General features: G+C 44.7%; 1 protein-coding gene across 2 annotated transcripts in view; it reads right to left on the bottom strand.

Moving 5' to 3' along the window:
* Positions 1-15,177, bottom strand: part of PDYN (prodynorphin) — a 29,837-nt gene extending 14,660 nt beyond the window's left edge. Inside the window, exons 1-4 of one of the 2 annotated variants that reach the window (XM_027078723.1) lie at positions 15,127-15,175; positions 13,421-13,602; positions 13,201-13,218; positions 9,652-9,703 (exon numbers count right to left, since the gene is read on the bottom strand). The gene's annotated coding sequence lies outside the window, so the exon portion shown is untranslated. Of the gene's footprint in view, positions 1-9,651; positions 9,704-13,200; positions 13,219-13,420; positions 13,603-15,126 lie in introns of both variants that reach the window. The other variant, XM_027078722.1, reaches the window with a different exon arrangement.
* Between the last annotated feature and the right edge of the window lie 5,938 nt (positions 15,178-21,115).

Raw genomic sequence — 21,115 nt, forward strand, 5'->3', positions numbered from 1 at the left:
TGTGTACATTTGCCTGCAACCGACAGTTGACTCTGGTACATGCCTGAGCTGGTGCCAGGCACAACCAGCCCTGGCAAAAGCACAGCCCTTCCCCAGCAGCCAGGAGCTGCGGTTTACTTTTCTCTGGCGGCAACACAGAATGAATATCATGAAATCCTCCTCAAAATCTGGGCCACGATGTGCGTTTGCACGCACTCCAGGCGGGGAGGCAAACCCCCCTCGTGTGTACCTTGGCCCCATGCCAGCAGCAGCTTGAAGGCTGCACTCTTCATGGCTACAAATACCTTCCAGAACATAGGGGGGTCTCTGAGTTTGGAAGAGAACATGCTTCTCCCGTCAATCAACAGCAGATAAGCAGTTTATGGTGGGTGGCACGGCTGTTTCACAAGTCAGGCAGGGGCTGCCCATTTCGTGGGTACCTATGCTGCATCGGGCAGTTAGCCAACCTTGCTGGGTTTAATCTCCATGACCTGGCCAGGTAGTGAATATTATTCACATTTTGCGGATGAGGAAAAAGAGGCTAGAGGGCTGAGAAACTTGCTTAAAGACACACAGCAAGTAAGTCACCAAGCGAGGATCCAAACCCAGGTTCATCTGACCCTGCTCACTCCCTCACCCTTCCTTCTCTGGGAATGTTCCTCCACCTGCCCAGTATAGCAGAGGCTACACTATTTAGGATGTGGATTTGATTCCCAGCTCTCGCTCACCAGGGGAGAGACCATAGACAAGTTTCCAGCCTCAGCTCCAGTTTGCTTATCTGTAAAATGGAGATAACAGTATCTAGATCTTGTGAGGCTGAAACAAGAGGATGTGCGACACAGCACATGATGAATGTCCCATGACCATTGGTCTTGATGATGTCATTCCCACTCTGATGCACCACACTTCTCCAGGGCATCGTCCTCTCTCTACACCTGGTTCATTACAAGCTGGAAGATGCGAGGGGCCGTTCACTGGGCACCTACTACGTTTCAGACACTTCTGCACGGTTCACTGTACACTCACAACAAGCAACAGGTGGTCTGCATACCGCAATGCATCCTCAAACTGATTAGGCAGCTGAAGTTCAAGGAGGCCCCAGACATACAGAGAGGGAGAAGGAGTTGAACCCAGCCCTTCGGGCCCCAAAGCTCGACTCCCACACATCCCCCTCCAGCTTTGAGATGAGGTCTCCCTCCTCCCTTCCAGAGAGGACTCTTTGGAATCTGATCTTGTCCCCCTTTCCTTCCTTGTCCCATTTCCCAGGCAGCATGTAGGGTCTGACAGGCAGAGGCAAAGACCCCAAGTACCAGGCCATGGCTCTGGCCGTGGCCGTGGCCGTGGCCCCAGTTCAGGGAGTGCCTGGCCGTACCTCAGGCCACCTCCCTTCCTGGCGACCCAGAGGGCTTGGCTAGAGAATGTTCACTGCCACCTGGGGATCTGGGAACTGGGGTAGCTTCTTAACCCCCAAAGCCAAATCCTCACCCCAGCGACTCTCTGTCCTCCTTACTGTTCACCTCCTCTTCCCCTCTACCTCTATAAGCTCTTGGTAATAACCTCGAATAGAGAAAGGCCCTAAGATATGGGGTACCCATTCCCGGAAGCCAGCAGGCACTGGAAGAATAGAGGCGTAGGGCCTCTCTTGACTATTATTCATCATAAAGAGAAGTAAAAACAGCAAGTGTAGAGATGCTGCAGAAAATCCTGCTTTAAGTCATTAATGTTTCATATCCTTCACCCCCGAGTCTATTGTCAGCCGCAAGAGCAAATGGCTCATTCACTTGCTTTGCCTTTCCTTCTGCAACGTCCTTTACACACACGCAGGACAAGGCCAGGAACAGCCTTCTCCCCTAGTCCTAGAGGAGTTCATCCTGAAGCTCACCCCCTCCAGGCTTGGCGATGCTCTGTCACGTCGCAGGCCCCACGGCAGCAGCACGTGGGATAGGAAACCACAGAACTGGAACAAGCTCACTTGGGCTCGAATCCCAATGCCCCCGCCGACTACCTGGTAGTGACTGGTGGATTCCTGGCCTCCCTGAGCCCCCGAGTCATCTGGAGACAGGGGGACGGCACCCGCCTAATGCAGGGTCAGGACTCACCTGAGCTCTGCCGTGTCCTCAGGGCACACGTCTCTGATTGAGATCTTGATGTGAACCAAAAGCAAAGGCTGAAGAGAAGGAGGTATTTGAAACCACCAGCCCTCAAACCGTTCTGTTGGGGAGGAATAAGGAAGAACTTGGCAGAAGATAGACAAGTGAAAAACTAAAGCCAGCTTTTCTTAAGGCCGCCCTACATGCCAGGCCCTGCTGTCAACCATTCACGGTTATTAACACACTTGATTTTCCCAACAACCCTGCAATTAGATGCGGTTCCCACCCCGCTTTACAGATAAGGGACAGAGGCTGCGTGAAGGTACGAAGTGGTGCAGCTAGAAAACGGCAGAGCCCGTGGACTCCAGGCTGTGCCCCAACCTGAGCTGTATTGCTTCCCAGCTTCTCCCCACCCTGGTTCCGTCTCATTCACAAAGATCTGTGTATTTCCTTTATCCACCTGTTGCACTGGAAGGTGGGGACAGCTGATGTGGTTCACTCGGGAGGATTCCAGTGGAAGTTAGGAATTTAGTCCCCACCCTCTGCTCAGCTTCCAGTCTTCACGCCACAGTGTGCCCAGTGCGGCTCTCAGAGGACCTGCACCAGCTGCTGGCTATGGGAGCCGCGTCTGTGTGTGGCCCCCACGGGACAGAGGAAGTCAGAAGCTGTGCTTAAGATGTAGCAATGCTCAGTCTCTCTCTCTCTCTCTCTCTCTCTCTCTCTCTCTCTCTCTCTCTCTCCCTCTCTCTCCCTCTCTCTCTCTCATACTCAGTCCAGGTTGGGGGGCAGATGTAGTAACAGGCCATTCCTAGAGTTATGACGAGTACAGGACTGGAAGGAGACTGGGATCACTGTGGGAACACAGAAGAAGGGCTCCCAACTCAGCCCAGTGGGGGCCTGGGGAGGAGCAGAGTCAGGGAGGTGAGAGCCAGGTGAACTGATGCAGGAGTAGCAATTGTCCAGGCAAAAGGAGGGAAGGGCATTCTGGGCAGAGGGAACAGCTCAGGCAAAGGCCTGGCAGCAAGGAGAGTTGAGGAGAAGTCATCGTTGACCGCCCTCTTTCTCTGGCCCCACATCCAAGTCAGCACACATCTTCACTGTTTGTGGCTCCGTCGCCCGGGGCTGGCCCCCATCACTTCTCTCCTGGATGACTACCCCAGCCCTGTGTCCTCAGCAGCCAGAGAGGTTCTTTCAAAAATGTTAACTCAGATTATACTACACCCCTGTTTAAAACACTCCAGTGGTTTTCATCCCACTTGGAATAAGATCCACAGCCCTCACCTGCAGATCCCGTTCTCTGCCCACCTCTGCTTCCTGCCCACTAACTGCTCTGCAGCCACCCTGGCTCCCTGCTGCTCCTCAGACGCACCGAACACGTTCCTACTGCAGAGACTTTGCACGTGCTGTGCCTTCCATCTGGAACACCCCTTGCCTTCCTGTTCAGTCCATCACTTCATTTAGGTTTTGGCTTCGATGTCACTTCCTCAAGCAGACCCCCTGCCCACCCTTTGCCCCAGCAGTCCTGATCCCTTGCCCAGCTCTACTTATCTTCACAGCATTTGTCCCTGGCTGATATGATACATCAGTTTGTCTGATTATCACCTGTATGCCCTGGTGGAGTGTAAACTATGAGGGCAGGCACATTGTGATGGGGGACGTAGAACGGTACAGCTGCTGTGGAAAAAATGTTGGGTGGTTCCTCAAAATGTTAAATATAGCACCACCATATGGCCCAACAATTCTGCACCTAGGTGTATACCCAAAAGAATTGAAAATAGGGACTCAAGCAGATATTTGTCCAACAATGTTCTTAGCAGCATTATTCACAATAGCCAAAAGAGTAAAACAAACCAGCGTCTGTCAACAGATAAATGGATAAACAAAATGTACTCTACGTACAATGGACTATTATTCAGCCATAAAAAGGAATAAAGTTCTGACACTTGCTACAACACGGATGAACCTCGAAACATTATGTCAAATTCATAGTGACAGAAAGTAGAAAATAAGTTACTACGGGCTGGGAGGAAGTAGAAATAGTGAGTTATTGCTTAAAAGGCACAGAGTTTTTGTTTGGGATGATGAGAAAGTTCTGGAAATGGAGACCGATGATGGCTGCACAGCATTATGAATGTACTTAATGATACTAAATTTTACACTTAAAAATGGTGAAGATGGAGGGGGCAGGAAAGGCCTTGGGGAAGCAGATGCCTGTTTTCCTGGTGGAGGAAAGCTCTCCAGTAGCAACGAGAAGGCAGAGGAAAAGCTGTGTTTCCTTTTCTCAGCCAAGAGTGCAGACAGATACCAACAGCTGAGCTGATGAACTGCAATTGGAGAGAACTTCCCTTTCCCAATGGGCCAAACCTCCCGTCCTCTCCTGTTTCGCCTCGGCTGGCAGCAGGACTTCATCACTGTGGCTAATAGCTTTCGCACATCTGCTTGACGGCCCTCACCCTACTGAGTCACCTCCATGTGTTACGTCATCTCATCCTTATAGCAAACCCCCATGGTGGGTGTGTTATTGCCTTCTTCCGTCAGAGGAAGACACTACACTCAGAGATGCAGTGACTCAGCTAAGGGCACACAGCCCTCAAATGGAAAAGAACCCAAGCTCAAGTTAATCTGATGCCAAAGCCCACGCTGTGAACTCCTACCTCACTGATGCCCAAGAGCAACACGTGCATAAATGCCATTATTCTCTGTGCCAGGCACGATGCCAGGAACAAATGGTCTTTAATAAGCTCTCAGCAGCCCTCTGAGGGAAGCACTGTAAGTTCCACTTTGCAGGTAAAGAAACTGAGGCCCAGTGAGGTAAAGTGAGCTCCCACGTAGCACAGCACATTAGGGGTGAAGCCAGGACTTGCACCGAGGTCTGTCTCACTCCAAAGTGTGAGCCCCTCTCTGCTGTGTCACATCTCCCATGATGCTCCTCTGTCACTTCCAGCCACCTGGGAACAGGTCCTGAACCAGAATCCAACCAGCATTTGGCAAGAATGGACACCTGTTTACTGTGTTCTGAATCCTGAACTACAGGCCTCACGTTCACGACCACACACGGGGCCCCCTCTTGACCTCAGCCACAGTGCAACAAGAGGTCAGTGATGGGAAATGTTTCTGCCCAAACGAAAAAGGGAAAAGCCTTAAATCTCAAATCACTGAAACCTTATCACAGCCACCGTGTATCAAGTGCCTGCTGGGTGCTAGGTATTGTACTTTCCCTAAAACACCTCATTTATCCCTCACAACAGCCCTATGACGTAGGTGTCATTAACTCCACTTTGCAAATGGGGAACTGAGCTCAGGGCAGTGCAGTCACTTGTCTGAGGTCGCACAGCCAGTAAGTGGTAGAGCCAGGAGCGTCTGCCTCAAAAGCCAGAGCTGTTTTCCCTCATCAAGCTGTCTCTGCAAAACCATCAGTTCTGAAATTCCTCCAGAGAAGCCTGGGCACCAGCAGGAGGAGAGGTCCACCAGGGCATCCCAGATATTAGACCTGAAACGAGACCCTTGATCTGAGAGCTGCCGCTCATTACCCACAAGCTCCACCAGACACATGGCTCCTAATAACAGCTCTTAAGAAGGGAGTTTCTTTTTGCCAAAAGGGAAGGTTAAATTGCTTTTCTTCTTAATCTATGAATCTCACTGTTTCTCCTAAATCCTCTTGAACTGACAGGTTGCTACCTTTTCTGCATTCATTCCACAAAAAACGCTCCCAGAGAGTAGCTGCCAGAGGCCAGGTTCTCTGCTCAACACTCAGATGCATGGCTGAGAAGACCCAGTCCCTGCCTCCGGGGGCCGCAGTCTGGAGGGGACGACAGAAAGTAAACAGGTAATTTCAGCAGCACGTAGGAAAGTCTGAGATAAGGGTGACTGTGGAATCACAGAGGACAGGTTCCCAGGTCAGCCTGGTGGATCAGGGAAATCATTCTGGAGCTGGAGACCGAGGCTGGGTTTGGGAGACTGGGTAGGAGTGTGCCGTGGTGATGGGTCAGGTGCACTGCAGAAGCAGGAGACATCCCTGGCTTTTATAAGCAAAAAGAGATTCAACATAGGGAACTGGGAAACTTTCATCGGTGTTGGCTGGGGGAGAGGTGGGTATGGAACTGCTGGAGGAGTAGACTGGGCCTCCGGGAGCGCTTCCAGAGCACTGCAGGGCCTCCAGCCACACAGCCAGAAAGTAGACCAACAGGACGCAACCCCTGCCTGTCGTGCGTTCACGAACCCACCACCACCTTATGACCCAGGGGTCTGGAAGCTGGGGCCAGCCTCTCAGCACTCCCGGGGGTAGGCACTGGGCCCTGAGATGCTGTTGCAGGACCCCCACACCCCCATGACTACTCTGGCTGGACGAAGCGGCCAAAGCAGCGGCAAGACGGCCTCCATTTCATTCCATCACGTCGGTCGCACACAAGTCTAGCTATTGGCAGAACGTTAATTTGCACCCAGAACCCTAGCTGCACAGGAGTCTAGGGAAAATAGTTTTCACCTCTGCGGTCCAGGAAGGTACACGATAAAGAAGCAGAAGGAGGTGGGATTGGGAGCTGAGGACCGAGCAGGCGCACCTGCCGCATAGAGGAAGGAAAGAAGAAAAGTGCCATAGGCCGGACGGACACACATCTCTTCCGCCCCCGCCCCCACTTCCCCCGCCCCACACCCCCTGCCTTGAGCCTTTTTGCAGGTCAACACTCCCCAGGTGGCGTGGGAGCCATCCACAAAACTGCTGCCCCGTGGCCCACCCTGTCAGAGCGGGTAGAACCCACCAGACTAATGAATCCAAACTGTGATTTTAGTGATGGGGATACTGAGGTCCAGAGAGGAGGAGCTACTGTCGTAAGGCTGCTCAACCACGGAAGGGCCAGCCGGGCCTAGAACTCAGCTGTTGCCACCACATCACTCCGCTTCACATTCTGGGGCTCGCCGTGCCAGGGCTGGGGCTTGGCTGGAGCTGAGGCAGGTGGGAAAAGCTCAGCCTCTGGAGCCAGACCGGAGCTGTCTTCCTGGCTCTGCTGCTTCCAGCTGCATGGCCCCAGGCAAGTTACTTGAGCCCAGCTGCCTCTTCTATGAGCCGGGGCATAGTGGTAGCACAGAGCTGTGATGAGAACCCAGCTAATATATGTAAGAGGACATAGAGTAAGTACTCTCTAATGGAGCTAGTATGACTAGTTCTACAATACTCTTGTTCATTTATAAACTGCTATTATTATTATTAATAGTAGATAATCTTCCCCAGTTCAAGAGGAAAAAATTGTAAAGGTTTTAAGTGGTTTAACCTTCATTTCTTTTTCTTCTCCTACATCACAGCAGCATCAAAACACCTGCCCTGTAACTGCTTGCATCATCCTAGCCCACCGACACTTATCATTTTCCAACTACACATCGAGATTCCTCCCCTCATAAAGGTCCTCAGAAATATACACCCAGAGACCCACAAGGATCCTCAGGCCCACACGCATAGAGTCACACCAAACACACACTGATGTACACACACACAGAGAGGAATGGACAGATAGTTAGACACACAAACTAACATAATCACGTACACAGATTGTTTTCACCAGCCAGCACTTCCAGACACTCTCTCTCTCTCTCTCTCTCTCTCTCATACACACACAGACACACACACAGTCACCACAGCAGCACACAAGCAAATAAACCCTCTGAGGCACACCTCACGCCCCCAGTTCTGTGGCACATCGAGGAATATTGAAAGTTGCAGGAAGGGCAGCTGGGAGGCCCTGTTTCTGACTTCCCTTTGAATAACTGGTCAGCGACAGCTCAGGGCTCCCCACAGCCCTTGTAGAAGGGCCTTTATCAGTCTAATTCCTAGTCTTCAGCCTGGGATCCAGCTCAGATAAAATAATTAATTTTCCATTATAGCCTCTCTCTCTCTGAGTCATCCTTACAAGTCCCTGGAATAATGGCATTTAAGAACGGAGCTTTCGGGCTTCCCTGATGGCACAGTGGTTAAGAATCCACCTGCCAGTGCAGGGGACACAGGTTTGAGCCCTGGTGTGGGAAGATCCCACATGTCACGGAGCAACTAAGCCCTTGCGCCACAACTACTGAAACCTGCACGCCTAGAGCCCGTGCTCTGCAACAAGAGAAGCCACCGCAGTGAGAAGCTCTCGCACCGCGAGGAAGAATAGCCCTCGCTCTCCGCAACTGGAGAAAGCCCACGCGCAGCAACGAAGACCCAGTGCGGCCAAAAATAAATAAATAAGTAAATAAATTTATATATTAAAAAAAAAGAGTTTTCTGAACACCCCAAATCCGTACAGAAAAGTTCAGCTCCCTTGGTGAAGCACTTACGTGCCAGGGAGGGTGCATGGAGAAATGCAGTTTCCACATTTGAGAAAAGTAAGTGGGAGGGAATATCAGACAGCAGTGCAGTGCAGATCATCATTTAAGTAAAATCCCCGCAGGGCTCCTTGGCAGTGTTAAATCACTCTGTGCCTCTATGGAGGTGTCTCAAAACAGCTTCTCTCCTTTCTTCTGCTTTACCATTGAGAAAAACAGTATGGAGTAGTGGAAACATGCTGGGGTTTGATCCTGGGCTCGAGTCTGATCACCATTTCTGGACTATGTAGCGTACCTCTCTGAGTAACAGCTACTTTGTCAACAAAGATTAAGAGCAAGGGTTCCAGAGTCAGACTGCCTCGCTCAGTCCCTGACTAGCTGTGTGATCTTTAGCAAATTACTTAATCTCTCCAGGCTTTAATTTTCTTACCTTTGAAATAGGAATAATAATGACACTTACCTCACAGGGTTTTTGCAAGTATAAATTAATACATGTAAAATGCTTAGGACGGTGCCTATTACAGACTCAGTGTTCAATAAGTGCTTGCTAGTATTCTTATCACTGCTACCTTCCAACATTGTTGGGAGGATTAAGAGAGATTAAAAATAAGACTGTGCCGTGGAAGAAGCAGAGATATCCGGCGCTACCATTATCAAAGTTAGCTCTGTGGGGGACTGGTCATTTTTTAAAAAGCCAAACATGAACTTTATGTTTGAGATCCAAGAAAAAATTGTACTGCAAGTGGCTTTGGGGTCAGACAGATTTGAGACTGAGTCCTATTTTATCCCTTAAGCACTCTGTGACCCTGTGTAAGTTGCTTAAACTTTCCAAGCTTTAGTTTCTTATTTGTCAGATGAATAAACATTATTCTGCCAAAATCTCAAAGATGCTGATGATTGTGCAGCAACAAGGCCAGGGGTATAAAATTCCTTGCAACCTAGGACCAGTGAGGGAGGGACTCTTCTCGTCTGGTAGGATTCTGCTGGGGACTTGGTAGTCTTCTTATGGGGATGATAAGGAAATTCCAACTACTTCATATTCTTAGCAAAGATGCCTGGAATGTGCATTCCTTTCCCTGTGCCGTCTGGCAGAAAGTAGCCCACACTGCTTCACTCCTGTTACTGAACCTCAGTGGTGGGCGTGCTTTTCTAAAGTACCTATTGCTAAGGTGCAGCCTACTCTAGACCAGTGTTGTTCCTGTCTCTCAAGAGGCCCTATTGGAGAGCAGATAGAAATCAGAGGAAGTGGCTTTGCCTGAGCTTCTGCTATCTGGAGCTTCTTACTTGCCTTTAAACATTCTGGTTCCATCAGTTGACTCCTTCCCTCTTCTCCTCAGCTCCTAGAGCAAAGACTAGTATTAAACAATGATCTTTGGGGAGATCAGCTCTGTGCTTTGTGATCACCTAGAGAGGTGGGATAGGGAGCGTGGGAGGGAGGGAGACGCAAGAGGGAAGAGATATGGGGACATATGTATATGTCTAACTGATTCACTTCGTTATAAAGCAGAAACTAACACACCATTGTAAAGCAATGATACTCCAATAAAGATGTTAAAAAGAAATTCCCAAGCTGTAACGATAAAATACAAGGAATCGCATTATTAAAGCAAAACCAAAGCTGTGATATTAGAAGTCCTTGTTATTTTAAGAAGAACAAAATGTCATGTTTTTCCTTATCAAAATTTTTTTCTTACATAACTAACTCTGTGATAAACTCAGTCTGGATGTTCTGTGAAAAAAAACAAAACAAACAAACAAACAAAACCAATGATCTTTGGGTACATAGTATGTACCCAGAAAATGTTGGCTGAATAAATAGTACATCACTAACTCCCACTAGCCTCCATTAATTAGATCTTTAGACATGGTGAGATCTATAAATCAGGAGCTCTAATTATCCTTGTGTCCCTGGTGGCATCCAGACTATTGTGGTTTATCCATGGCAGGTGCAGCAGTCACTGTCATTTTGTAAGTGTTTCTTCTATTCTGAGCATCTTGTTTTGTCCTCCTCAAGACACAGATGTGGTCTCTGTGCATTTACCCATCCTTTTCTAATGTCCTCTTTGATAAATCTGCTCCATCTGCATTGGCCTCTTTGCTGTTCCTTGGACATGCTATCTTCTTCCCACATCTTTTTGGTCTTCTTGTGCCCTCTGCCTGGAACACTGCCTTTCCCCAATATTTATATGTCTCATTATTTCAGTTAGTTCACATTTATGTTCAAATGTCACTCCTTAAAGAGGTCTCTCATAATCATCTTATCTAAGAGAGCATTTCCTATTATCATCTATCCTTTGCCTGGAATTATACTACGCACTCATTTGTACATTTGTTTATTGTATGTCTCCCCCACTGGAATGTAAGTTCTGGGAAGTCAGTTACCTTGTCTTTCTTGTACTTGACTGTATCTGGAGTTCCTATAACAGTGCCAGACCATGGTAGGCACTCAATAAATATTTATAGAATGAATGAATGAACAAACATATTATCACTTGAAATACTGGTCAAAATGAACTCTTGGAACTCACCCAACTACAGACTGTGAATCTCAGGCCCTATGTCTCTGGTTTCCCCATAGCCAGTTCTGACTCAGATCTGCCCACATTCTTGGGTGACAGACATGGATGAAATCAGCTGGGGGAGGCATCTATGACTGATGCTTTTTCCTAGCCCAGGAATAAGCTGGAAAAGGGGCCCACCAATTTTCAACAACACTTTAAAATAGGACTTTATAGGGCTATGGGCTCCCAGTACCTCCCAGCATTGTAGAGATTATCACCCTGTGTGGTTATTAACCTATACCTGCAGTGTTTCCAGCTAGCAAGAAATGCAAGTGGGGACAGCTGGAAAAAGAAACATCAGCTTTGAATTCCAAGATATGGCAAAATGAAGATGTCACTATTAGCCAGTGAAAAGTTGGCTCATTCTTCCCCTCTCTACTCACTTCCCCTGGGCTCCATTTTCTGCCTCAGCACCTGCGCTGCCTCATATTGAGAAGCAGGAATTTGCTTTTCAGTACCACGGACAGCAATCTGCTGGCAGCCGGGAGGCAGAGTGAGCCAGAATTTGGGGCATACATGGAGCCAAACAAATATTGACTGAGCACATCCTGGGGCCAGGCACACTGGAGAATACAAAGATTTATGTGGTCTTGACCTTCAGATAACTTAATCTCTTCAGGTCATCAACATTCCTAGACTGATACAGCTGGGGCAAGGCCCCAAGCCTTCTGATACTTGAAAAGTGGGAAGAATCAAAGGGAAAATGTTTTCTTTTCCAACAATTGAATTTCACATATGTGCGTTCACATATGTCATCTAATTTTCTCACTAGACTACCACCCTCAAAGAGAACAGTTACTGCAATGTCCTATGCACTGTTACATTCCAAGTGCCCAGCAAGGTATATGGCAGATACTCAGTAGTTTTTGAATGGATGTGTGAAGGAATTCTTATAAAATCCCATTTTACTCTTTGTCTTTTTACCCTTATTTTACAGATGAGAAATCTGAGGCTGGGAAAACTACCTTCTCGTGACAGCTATTAAGTGGCAGAGCTTGGATTAGAAACCAGGGCTTCCAGATTTCACGCTAAACTGCCAATCAGAGGCACTTACTATGTGCTGGGCATTCTTGGGTCCTACAAAAAAGTTCTAGCCACAGAGAGACTAGTTCTTACCTTAACATAGACTTTGAGTAAATCCCAACCTTGAGTAAATCCCGTTTTTCTTTCTGGCATTAGTTTCCCCATATGTAAAATGAGGGAAGGAGGTTGGTGTGGACTAAGGGCTCCCCTCTCCCTGCACCCCCCCACCCCCAAACGGGATCAGGCATCTGCAGTAGTTGAGAAAGGATACCAGCAGGGGGCGTTATGAAATGAATTTGAAACGTCCTCCCCGTGCCTCAGCAGGGCGTCAAACGAGAAGTACTGTATTAATATCCCAACAGACTTCTGGCTCCTTTTTCATCTTCCTGCTATAACCAGAACTTGTGCGCAAGCCGTGCAGGCTCTATTCTTTTTAGAGTGCAACAAATGAACTTCAACCCCTCTTGAGAAGTGAGTAAAGAGGCAGCCCCAGGACACAGAGACAGTGGAATGAGGCTGCGGTGACTTATCACCCAGGAACCCACTAGCTGAGTAACTTTGGACAAAGCCCCAAGCAAAGATAACTGTTTAAATGGCTGCAGCAGCGGAAAAATCAGTTTGGTTGATTGATGTCCTGGGTTTCTAGCTAGTGGGTGGCTTCCAGCCACGGCTCTGCCTCAGCTCCCAGAATTACTCCAATAAGTGATTTGCTCATCCCTAACTCTTTCCAGGAGGCAGGGGAGGGGGATGAATCAGCTCTCTCCAAGCCTGATTGGGATTTAATGGGGGCCAGTGGGTATTTGTGCACTGGGTGGTGTGGGGAGAGGAGGAGCAGATCTGTCAGGCTTGGCAGATGTATCTGGCTCCTGCCTGGGGGTGTGGAGGAGAAAATAAAATAAGGAAAGAACTGATTGCAGAGTGAATATTTTTCAATTATTTGAAAAGAATGTGAATCAGATGTTTCATAAAGGCTGTTTTTCTAACCACATCTTAGTCACTGAACTCTAGATTTGTCAAGGATGGTCTCCAGATTGAAGAACAGTAATGGGAGGCTTGGGAGGTTTTGTCAAGGGGTCTAACTCAGTAGGAGGTATCTAGGATAATTGGAAGACAACAAGCTATGCAATTAGCCAGACCTGGGTTCAGATACTGGCTCTGCCATTGGCTGCCTATGGGACCTGGATCAAGTTGTTTAATCTTTCTGAAACTCAGTTACCTCATCTGTAAAATGGCATAATAATAACAATACTTACTTTTCCAGCTATCTGCTCCTGTATAAAGAAAAAAACACGTGAACACTTTGTGGCATAATAAATCAACCATTTTATTATACTCACAGATTCTTAGGAGGTCTGGAATTCAGACAGGACATAGCACATATGACCTGTTCCTGCTGCATGAAATCTGGGGTCTCAAATGGGAAAACCTAAATGGCTGGAGGTTGGTATGACCTGGAAGTTATTATTCACTCACATAGTTCTGGGCTGAGGTGACTCAAAGGCTGGGCTCATCTGGAACAGTGACTGGATTATTCGATGGGGTAGAGGTCTCCTAAAAACTCAAAAGTCTGGCTTAATCTTTTGAGTTCCCCAAATACAACCAGCTTTTCCAGGGATCAACTCAGGATGCATACATTCTCCTGTCATGTGTCTGCTCTGTGGTATAAAGAGAACAGATTTAAGGTTTCTCATTAGACCTGTGAAGTAATGAGTTCTTTCTCAATAGTTATATTTAAGCACAGGCTTCAGAGAGATGTTGTGCAAGAGATTTAAGTATTGGATAATGTGATCTTTAAGAACCCTTAAAGCCCTGATCGCTACTTGTAATCTTGTAGCTGTTAAAAAAAAAATCTAAGTATGGTATTGCCTCAATTTCCTCATCTTCAGAAGAGGGTATAAAGTAATGATTTCAGAGGATCCTTCCTGCTTGGTAACTACAACTGTTTTGTCAACAGCCTCCTTGTTGATAGATCCAAAGGGCCCTTTTCAGTCCTTATCTTGACTGATACCCCATAAGTATTTTACACTGCTAATTACTCTCTATTTCTTCAATCACTCACTTTCTGGACCTTCCAAGACAAAGGACTCTCCTCTGTCTCTCTGAGCACTCCTCTCATGCTCCTTCATGGGCCCCTTTTCCTTAAATGGGCTCCCTCTTTTCTCCTCTCTCTTGACACGCTCTCATTCACCACCACAGCTTCTATACCCACTAGATGCTTATGCATCAGTCAGAACTCTCATTTGAAAGATGTAGAAAGCCTGATCAAACATAATCTAGGAACTATGGGAAGTATTGGTTCACACGATTGAAAAGTCCAGAGACTGAGAACAGATTGCCCAGGGGCTTAATTTCCCCTGGACCCACTCATTCCCAACATCCCTCAGCTCTGCTTCCTCCCTTGCTGACATATTTTCAGGTAGCTATTTCTTCAGGGAAGGAAGATGGCAGCAGCATCTTCAGATCTTACTTCCTATTAGATTAACTCCAATTAGAAAGAAAGTGTGTCTCCCCAAGATGATGGGACAGAAGTATTGGATGGACCTCATTCTCATTGGCTAAATTCAGTTACAAATCTAACCCTGAACATTGAATCCCTGTGGCCAGGAGGAATGGAACGATAATTAGTTGAGTTTACCCAGGGCCCACTTGTAGAGTTGAAAGTGGGTTAGTGCCTCTCATGAGGTCCAGAGTTGGGGATGGGTTGCCAGAAGTAAACAAATGTTGAGTGGCAAAAACAACAGATGCCAAATACAACTGAAGACTTCCAAATCTATCCTTAAGCCCAAGACCCTTCTCTTAACTTTAGACTCACGTGACAAATTGCCTTCTGACATCTCCACTTGAATGTTTCACAAGTATCCCAAACTCTACATGTTCCAAACAATACTCAGTTCCCCTAGATCTTCTCCTCCATTTAAATTCACCCTAGTAGTGAATGACATCACCTTATACCAAGTTACCTAATCCAGAAACTTCAGTGTCATACTTAACTCCTTCCTTTCCCCACCCCCACATTGAATCAATCACCACATCGTCTTGATCCTAGCAAACTGTTAAAAGTATGTAGGTATATTGTAATCCCTAGAACAACTACTAAAAACCCTATACAAAGAGACATAGTAAAATAAAAATGGAAAAATTTAAATGGAACACTAAAAAGTATTCAAAAGAGCACACACCTGGTTTGAGGACTTAATGAAGCTCAGTTTCTTGATGTCTCATCACAGAAAGAATTCAGTGAGAGACAAAGTGATAGGTAAGAAGTGGATTTATACAGAGAGAAACACACTCCACAGACAGACTGTGGGCCATCTCAGGAGGTGAGAAAGGCACCAGGGTGTGGGGTTGTCAGTTTTTATAGGGTTGGGTAATTTCATAGACTAATGAGTGGGAGGAGTATTCCAGCTATTTCAGGAAGGGGTGGGGATTTCCAGGAATTGGGCCACCACCCACTTTTTTTTTTTTTTTTTTTTTCTGTACGCGGGCCTCTCACTGTTGTGGCCTCTCCCGTTGTGGAGCACAGGCTCCGGACGCGCAGGTTCAGCGTCCATGGCTCACGGGCCCAGCCGCTCCGCGACATGTGGGATCTTCACGGACCGGGGCACGAACCAGTGTCCCCTGCATCGGCAGGCGGACTCTCAAACACTGCGCCACCAGGGAAGCCCCGCACCATCCACTTTTTGATCCTTATGGTTGGCCTTGGAAAGCTTGCTGATAAAGTGAGGGGGGTGTATACTGAGGCTCAAGGTCTGGTGGAAGTCGAATTGCCGCCATCTTGGACCCATTTGGTTCTAATCAGTTTATGTCATGTCCTCGGGCTATGTCATTCTTTCAAAGATTGTGACCTGCCCCCTTCCCTGCTGTTTCACAGTAGTTAGGACTCTGTGCTCTCACCACCCAGGTTCAATCACAAGCCGCGTGGCACGATCAAAAGAAAACAAAACACAAACAAAAATAACTGCTAAATAATCCATTGGTCAAAGAGGAAGTCTCAAGGGAAATTAGAAAATTTTGAAATGAAGGAAAATGAAACTACATCTCAAAATTTATGGGATACAACTAAAACAGTGTTAAGGGGGAAACTGTACATTATTAAATGCATATATGTGAAAAAAAAAGGTGTCAAGCCAACAATCTAAGATTCCACCTTAAGAAACTAGAAAAAAAAAGAGCAAAATAAACCCAAAGCAATCAGAGGGAAGGAAATAATAAAGGTAGAAATAAAAATAAAGAATAATAAAAAATAAAGATGGATATAATAATATAATAATTAAGGCTAGAAATCAATGAAATTGAAAATAAGAAAAATAGAGAAAATTGATCAAACCAAAAGATGCTTCTGTAAAAATATCAATAAAATTGATAAATCTCTAGCCAGACTAACAAAGAATAAAAGGGAGGAGACAATTAACAATATCCAGAGTGAAGCGGAGAATAGCACTACCGACCCCACAGGCATAAATGGATAATAAGAAAATACTATGAACAACTCTATACACTTAAATTCAACAACTTAGTTGAAATGGACCAATTTCTTGAAAGCCACAAACTACCAAAACTCACCCAAGAAGAAATAGATGACCTTAATACTCTTATGTCTAAGAAATGAAATAAGTAGTTAAAAACATTCTGAACAATATGACTCCAGGCTCATATGGTTTCAAAAACTATTAGCAAATCACATATATACATCTATATATAATATATGTGTACACACACACAGGCACACAACCACACAGTAGATCTTCACCAAGTGAGGTTTATCTTGGGAGTACAATGCTCATTCAACATTTGAAAATCAATGTAATCCACAATACTAATATAGTAAAGAAAAAACCACATGATCATATTAACTAATGCAGAAAAAGTACTTAAGCCACACCCAAAATCCTCTTGTGACTTTTTTAAGACTCTCAGCAAACTAAGATTAGAAGGGAGCTTCCTTAACTTGATAAAGGGTATCTACAAAAAACTACAGCAAATGTCATAATGGTGAAAGATTAAATGCTTTCCCTGAGACTGGGAACAAGGCAAGAAGGTCCATTCTCACTATTCCTATTCAACATTGTACTGTAAGTCCTAGCCTTTGAAAAAAGGCAAGTAAAAGAAACAAAAGGCATATAAATTGGAAAGGAAGGGATAAAACTATCACTATCCACAGACAATAGGATTATCTATATAGGAAATTCCAAAGAATATACAGAAAGAAAAAGCTTCTAGAACTAATGGGTGAGTTTGGCAAGGTCACAAAATATAAGGTCAATATGTAGATTATTATTAATCATATTTCTATATACTACCAATAAACAACTAGAAACTGAAGTTTTAAAAATAGTACTATTTACAATAAATCCTTAAAAAGTAAAATATTTAGGCATAAACCTAACAAAACATGTATGGGATCTGTATGCTGAAAATTCCATGCTGAAGACCGAAATAAATGGAAAGATATACCATGTTCACTGATTAAAAGACAACATAGTTGTCAATTATCCCCAAACTAACTGCAGCAGGAATTTTTCTGTAGCTAAAGACAAGATGATTCTAAAATTGATATGAGTATGCAAAAGAACTAGAATAGTAAAAACAATTTTGATGAAGAAAACAATGTTGGAGGGCTCACTTCACCCAATTTTAACATTTATTATAAAACTACAGTAATAAAGATATAGTGGTATTAACAAAAGCACAGACACATAGATCAATAGAACAGAATAGAGAGTATAGAAGAGGGAGCCACATAAATATGGTCAATTGCTTTTCAACAACGTTACAAAAGCAATTCAATGGAGAACAGATAGTCTTTTCAACAAACAGTGTTGGAACAATTGGACATTCACATGCAAAAATAAATAAATATGCAACTAGAGAAAGCCTGCACACAGCAATGAAAACCCAACGCAGCCAAAAATAAATAATAATAAATAAATAAAAATAATCCTCAACTGGTACTGCACATCTTATACAAAAATTAACTCAAAATGATCACAGAAGAATGTAAAACATAAAAACATTTAAAAGAAAACATAAGAGGGGCTTCCCTGGTGGCACAGTGGTTAAGCGTCAGCCTGCCAATGCAGGAGACACAGGTTTGAGCCCTGGTCCAGGAAGATCTCACATGCCGCGGAACAACTAGGCCTATGCACCACAACTACGGAGCCTGCGCTCTAGAGCCTATGAGCCACAACCTCTGAGCCCACGTGCCACAACTACTGAAGCCTGCATGCCTAGAGTGCATGCTCTGCAACAGGAGAAGCCACTGTGATGAGAAGCCCGTGCACTGCAATGAAGAGTAGCCCTCGATCGCCACTAGAGAAAGCCCGCGCACAACAACAAAGACCCAACACAGCCAAAAATAAATAAATTTATTAAAAATAAAAAGAAAAGAAAACATAAGAGAAATGTTCATCATCTTCAGTTAAGCAAAGAGTTCATTTATATGACACCAAAAGCATGATCCATTAAAAATTACTGATAAGGATTGGGGCTTCCCTGGTGGCACAGTGGTTGAGAGTCTGCCTGCCGATGCAGGGGGACACGGGTTCGTGCCCCGGTCCGGGAAGATCCCACATGCCGCGGAGCAGCTGGGTCCGTGATCCATGGCCGCTGAGCCTGCACATCCGGAGCCTGTGCTCTGCAGCAGGAGAGGCCACAACAGTGAGAGGCCCGGCGTACAGCAAAAAAAAAAAAAAAAAAAAATTACTGATAAGGATAGAAAGCCCAGAGATAAACCCATGCACATATGGTCACCTTATTTTTCATAAAGGAGGCAAGAATATATAATGGAGAAAAGACATCCTCTTCAATAAATGGTGCTGGGAAAACTGGACAGCTATATGTAAAAGAATGAAATTAGAACACTCCCTAACACCAACACCACGCACAAAAATAAACTCAAAATGGCTTAAAGACCTAAATGTAAGGCCAGACACTATAAAACTCTTAAAGGAAAACATAGGCAGAACACTCTATGACATAAATCACAGCAAGATCCTTTTTGATCCACCTCCAAGGGAAATGGAAATAAAAACAAAGATAAACAAATGGGACCTAATGAAACTTAAAAGCTTTTGCACAGCAAAGGAAAACATAAACAAGACGAAAAGACAACCCTCAGAATGGGAGAAAACATTTGCAAATGAAGCAACTGACAAAGGATTAATCTCCAAAATTTACAAGCAGCTCATGCAGCTCAATATCAAGAAAAACAAACAACCCAATCCAAAAATGGGCAGAAGACTTTAATAGACATTTCTCCAAAGAAGATATACAGACTGCCAACAAACACATGAAAGGATGCTCAACATCACTAATCATTAGAGAAATGCAAATCAAAACTACAATGAGGTATCACCTCACACCAGTCAGAATGGCCATCATCAAAAAATCTACAAACAATAAATACTGGAGAGGGTGTGGAGAAAAGGGAACCCTCTTGCACTGTTGGTAGGCATGTAAATTGATACAGCCACTATGGAGAACAGCATGGAGGTTCCTTAAAAAACTACAAATAGAACTACCATATGACCCAGCAATCCCACTACTGGGCATATACCCTGAGAAAACCATAATTCAAAAAGAGTCATGTACCAAAATGTTCATTGCAGCTCTACTTACAATAGCCAGGACATGGAAGAAACCTAAGTGTCCATCAACAGATGAATGGATAAAGAAGATGTGGCATATATATACAATGGAATATTACTCAGCCATAAAAAGAAATGAAATTGAGTTATTTGTAGTGAGGTGGATGGACCTAGAGTCTGTCATACAGGGTGAAGTAAGTCAGAGAGAGAAAAACAAATACCATATGCTAACACATATATATGGAATCTAAAAAAAAATAAAAGGCTCTGAAAAGCCTAAGGGCAGGACAGGAATAAAGATGTAGATGTAGAGAAAGGACTTGAGGACACGGGGAGTGGGAAGGGTAAGCTGGGACAAAGTGAGAGAGTGGCATGGACATATATACACTACCAAATGTAAAATAGCTAGTGGGAAGCAGCTGCATAGCTCAGGGAGACCAGGTCGGTGCTTTGTGACCACCCAGAGGGGTGGGATAGGGAGGTTGGGAGAGAGATGCAAGAGGGAGTGGATATGGGGATATATGTACATGTATAGGTGATTCACTTTGTTAAAAAGCAGAAACCAGCACACCATTGTAAAGCAATTATACTCCAATAAAGATGTTAAGAAAAATTACTGATAAATTGGACTTCATGAAAATTTTAAATGTTTGCTCTGGGAAGAGAATGAAAAACAAACTACATATGGGGAGAAAATATTGCAAAACATATATTTTGTAAAGCACTTGTATTCAAAATGTACAAAGAACTCTCAAAATTAAACAATAAGAAGACAAAAACATAGGCCAGATATTTTAACAGCTACTTTACCAGAAAAGATCTATGAATAGTAAATAAGCATATGAAAAGATGCCCAACATCAATAGCCCCTATGGAAATGCAAATTAAAACTGTATTGAGATACCATTATACACCTATTAGAATAGCTACAATGAAGGAAGGAAAAACTCAACAATATTAACTACTGATGAAGATTCAGAGCAACTGGAACTCTCATACATTATTGGTGGGAAGGAAATGGTACAGCCACTCTGTCCCTCAACCACTGATAAGTAAACTGTGGATCATATTACCACTAAACAATAAAAAAGACGGAAATGTTGATACACATAACAATACGGATGTATTTCAGAAGCATTATGCTGAATGAAAAAAGTCAGTATCAGAAGGTTACATACTGCATCATCTCATTTATGTGACATCTATGTGGCAAAATTACAGGGACAAAGAAGAGATCCGTGGTTGTCAGGGGTTTCTGGTTTTGAGGGAAGGTTTGTCTATAAAGGTGCAGCATGAGGAAACTTGGGAGGGATGATGGAACTGTTCTGTATTCTGATTCTGGTTGTGGTTATATAAAAATTACAGGTATTAAATGTCATAAAACGGTATATCAAAAAAGTCATTGCCATTCTATCTAAATTTGTTAAAGCCTCAATAACAGAAAACTGTAGAGCAATGTCTACAAAATTCCAAACCAAAACCCCATAATTTTATACCCAGCCATGTTCATTTTTATGAATGAAATGGCAACACCCAGACATTATCAATGTGAGTCCAGGAAACACAGGAGCAATAAGACATT

This window comes from Aethalodelphis obliquidens, unplaced genomic scaffold (genome assembly GCF_003676395.1).
Source record: "Aethalodelphis obliquidens isolate GAN/ISIS:26980383/991018 unplaced genomic scaffold, ASM367639v1 scaffold42, whole genome shotgun sequence".
In the NCBI taxonomy this organism is placed as follows: Eukaryota; Metazoa; Chordata; class Mammalia; order Artiodactyla; family Delphinidae; genus Aethalodelphis; species Aethalodelphis obliquidens.